The sequence below is a fragment of the Magnolia sinica genome, chromosome 15, assembly GCF_029962835.1.
Source record: "Magnolia sinica isolate HGM2019 chromosome 15, MsV1, whole genome shotgun sequence".
Lineage (NCBI taxonomy): Eukaryota > Viridiplantae > Streptophyta > Magnoliopsida > Magnoliales > Magnoliaceae > Magnolia > Magnolia sinica.
The window spans coordinates 54,387,603-54,392,403 of NC_080587.1; positions in this window are offsets into that span (position 1 = coordinate 54,387,603).

Here is a 4,801-nt window from a genome sequence, read left to right on the forward strand (position 1 = left end):
ATCTTGAGTTGATCTTCAAACATGTAGAGTAGTTGTGATCTAACTGTACTTGCAATCTGACCGGTATCACTTTGTCTCACGAAATTTGACAATATTAAGTGTGTTAAACATATAAGCACTTACAGCTTCCCACATCATATGACCATTTCATCACTACCATGTTGTATGGGAAGAATATAATGAAGATTGAAGAGATAACCGCATCTCTTTTTTCCAATAAGACGAGAAACAAGTCGAGTGATGAGAACTCTTAGGCAGAAGAATTAATCATGAAAGGGGATCAGGGACGTAAGAGATCCGTGGAGCGATCTCAGTCTGACAGGAAGAAAAAGTATAGATCGAAATCAAAGGCAAAGGATGGATGCTTCTATTGTAACTAGAAGAAACGGAATGATGACCTAGAAAGCAAGAGAAAATGTAACACAGGTGAACCGGCTAGTGTAGCAAAAGAGAGCTCAGAATGAGACATCCTTTCAGTCTCTTCGAATATGAGTCATCTCTCAAATACATGGATACTCGATTCAAGGTGTTCATATCACATGTGCCCAAATTGGACTTGGTTCGATTCCTACAAGTCTTATAATTGTGGAAGTGTTCTGATGGGGAATGATGTAGCATGCAAGGCCATCAAAATAGGAACCATAAAGGTAAGAATGTTTGATGGAGTCATACGGACTCTAGGTGATGTCAAGCATATCCCAGATCTAAAGAAAAGCTTAATATCCTGGGGTTTTAAATACGAACGAGTACACGTTCACCGCATTTAATGGTGTAATCAAGGTCACCAAAGGTGCGATAGTGTTAATGAATGGACATAAGACATGAAATCTGTACAAGTTGATTGGAGGACGGTTATAGGTGAGGCAACTAGCACCTCACACACAGAATCTAACACAGATGACACTAATTTGTGACATATGCAGCTATGGCATATAAGTGAGAGGGGCATGATGGAACTCAATAATTTGAAACTGTGAAGGGAGTTAAGGAATGAAAAAGTGAATTTTTATGAGCATTGCATCCATGGGAAGCAATGCAAAGTAAGGTTCAAGTCTGCTACAAACACTAGCAGCGGGTTGCTCGACTATATTCATTCTAATGTCTGGGGGCCAGTGACGATGTCGTCTAAGGAAGGAGCAAGACACTTCATGAGCCTTGTAGATGATTGCCCAAAGAAGATTTTGATCTACTTCTTAAAATACAAGTTTGAGGTGTTCGCCAAGTTCAAGGAATAGAAGGCAGAAGTGGAGAAGCAAACCAGGAGAAAGGTTAAGTGTCTCTAGTTAGATAACGGTACGGAGTACAAAGATGCAGAATTCATGAAATTCTGTAAGGAACAAAGCATCACAAGGCACTTCTCAACTCCAGGGACCTCATAGTAGAACGGGATGGCAGAGAGGATGAAGAGAAATCGATTGTAGAGAGCAAGAAGTATGTGGTTGCATGTGAAGCTGCTTAAAAGCTTCTGGGCAGAAGCGACGAACATGGCATACTATATTGTAAATCGGTTACTATCTACAGCGCTTGACTCAAAAGTTACGGAGGAAGTCTGGACAGGCAAGGATGTCGATTACTCAGAAATGAGGATCTTTGGGTGTCTAGCATACATCCACGTGCATAGTGGACAAAGAACGAAGTTGGATCCCAAATCTAAGTGCATCTTTATCGGTTATGAGAAATGTGTTAAAGGCTACAAGCCTTGGGATGCACTTTCAGAATGTGGTTATTAACAGAGATGTCATCTTTGATGAGGCATCAAATTGAAAGCCAACAAAGACATTGCAGATAAGTTAAAAAAGAAAATAAAAATATATATATAGTGAGACTGAGAAATTATCGATACAAGAGAGCTGATTGAGCCGATTACTGAAGGTGAAATTTAGCAAGAGCAAGAAACTGACAGAACCAATCAGCAAGATGCCCAAGAATGTATAGTAAGGAATAGAGAGAAGAACCATTAAGGCCCCGGATTGGTACGAGTTCGAGAACATGGTCTCTTTTGCATTGTTTACAAGTAGTGGAGATCCCTTCACCTTTCAAGAGGCAAAATCTGAAAAGGATTGCTCATTCTTTTCTTTGATTAGAAAGATTGAAGAATTCCTATCTATTTACGTAAGTTATTAGGAAGCAGACAAGTGGATGTTGACCATGACGAATGAGATAGAACCTTTACATAAAAATCAGACATGGGAGTTGGTGGAACTTTCAAAGGGTCAAAGGGCTATAAGGTGCAAGTGAGTGTTCAGGAAAAATGAAGCATTAACAGAAAAAGATGGCGAAAAGTACAAGACATGGCTCATAGCAAAAGGATACTCACGGAGGGAATGAGTAGATAACAATGAAGTTTTCTCTCCAATCGTGAAACATACCTCAATCAGGGTGCTACTAGCTACCATAGCGGAATCCAAATTGGAAAAGGAGCAGCTCGATGTGAAGACAGCATTCCTTCATGGAAACTTGAAAGAAATCATTTACATGAAGCAGCCTAAAGGATTCAAGGAGCTTGGTAAGGAAGGCCATGTGTTTAGGTTGAAGAAGTTACTATATAGGTTGAAGCAGTCTTTGTAGCAGTGGTACAAGTGGTTCGATTCCTACATAGTGGAGATTGGGTATATCATGTGTAAGTATGATTGTTGTTTTTATTACAAGATACTTGAGGACAAGTTATACATTCTTCCGATGCTTTAAGTGGATAATATACCGATTGTTGCAAAGGACAAGAATAAAATACTCTTACTCAAGTCACTGTTAAGCAATGAGTTTGACATGAAGGATCTGGGTGCTGTGAAGAAGATCCTAGGCATAGAGATACACAAAGACAAAGTCTATGAAGCTATGGCTTTCTCAGAAGAGTTATGTGCAAAAGGTGCTAGGGAGGTTTACATGGAATGTGTTAAACCAGTTAGCACGCCTCTAGCAGGCCACTTTAAGTTGTTAGTCAGGTCGTATCAGAGTACAAAAGATGAGATTTTAAGCATGTCACGGGTATCATACGTGAGTGTAGTGGGGAGTCTCATGTATGCAGTAGTTTGCACAAGGCCGGATATCTCAGAGGCAGTAAGTGTGGTTAGCATATATATGGATCCAAGAAAGGAACATCGAGATCATGTTCGAGGGACATAGAACTTTAGGTGAAGTTGTAGGCTACGTGGGTTCATATTATGTAGTTGATTTGGACAATGGGAGGTCCAGTACGGGATATGTTTTCACATCGACAGGTGGACCGGTATGTTGAAGATCTATACTACAGTCGATGATAGTATTGCCTACAACTAAGGCGAAATAGAGGCGTCAAACAAGGCATTGTGGTTGAAAGGTCTAATAAGAGAGTTTGGGGTGAAGCAAGAAGTGATTTGGTTGCATTGTAATAGTTAGAGTGTTATCCATCTAGTGATAAATCAGGTGTATCATGCAAGAACCAAGCATATCGACGTGGAATTCCACAAGATACGGAAACTCATTATTTCAGGAGAGATTATGTTTCAGAAGATTCATACGTACAAGAATGGCGTGAACATATTAACAGAGCCGGTGACCACGGGGAAGTTCAAGCACTGCTTGGGCTTGATCAATCTCACTAGTCATTGATGAGATTGAACACCCTTGCACAGGGATGTAGATGGAACTGTGTTCCAAATGAAGAATATCGCGAGCGGTCCATGCTCGAGGTGGAGGTTGCACGAGATATCTTCAGGGTAACATGGCAAAATGCAAGTCAATGTAAAGATTATTTAGCAGGATGCCTTGGATTTTGCCAATCGGTTGTGCAAAGAAGTATTTGTTTCAACTTGACCGAGGGCCTTTTTGGTTCCACCGAAAATTGGGTGGATTTTTAGGTTACACGCTATGAAGATTTGCATGTTTTCAGTCAAACTGAAAACTACAATCAAGTTGGTTCGATCCAATCGAAGGTTACCTCTGGCCCAACTAAATATGTTACGCAAATTAACACAAATCGGGATATTTAAGTATGACACAATTAGGACTTGTTAATACGAGTATTTTCTCTCTAAGGGTAAGGGTTTTGTGAGGTGAGAGGGTTCCATACGCTTGTAAGAGTTTAGGAATGAATTTTCTCAAGGGGCTAGGGTTTTTCTAAATGTGCATCACAAGGAGAGATCTAAGTTCATCTATAATCGAAGAAGGTGAATGGTGTAATCTCTAAGGCTTTGATTATAGTGGATTTTTATCACTTTGTGCCGTAGTTTTTTTTATTTTTTCTCGCGGGAGTTTTCCATGTAAATATCGTGTTTTGTGGTTGGTTGCTTTATCGTTTGGTTATTTTACTTTATTCGATTATTTTATTTACGTTGAACGTGCTCTCACAAAGCGCATAAATTAACAATGATATTAGATCTGAATTACTAATACATAGGGTTGATCTCAGTTTGTTGAGGTCTCAAATTTTCAACAAAACCAATAACCAGGCTGATCTAAACATCAGATAAGGCACATAAATTTTGCGGCTTATATATTTCTACAGTGTAGACCACCTAATAGTTGGATTGGCCTGACTTGTCTGATCAGAATTGTCGAATGCACCAGTTGGGTGGGTTACATGTCGTACAAACACTAGGCCCACAATGCCTCCTCTCTAAAAAAAAAAATTGTTTTTTTAAAGAGTGCCTGGTCTCTAAATTGTTTTTTAAGAAAATAATAACTGAGGGCATTTTAGTCATTTTACACACCAAAAAGCACTCTTTTGTAGCTTTAAAAGGTGGAGGCATTTTTTGGTAAAATCATAAGACCTGAGAAATTTTTGGGTAAAAATCCCTAACGCAATTGAAATGCAATTTGGGAA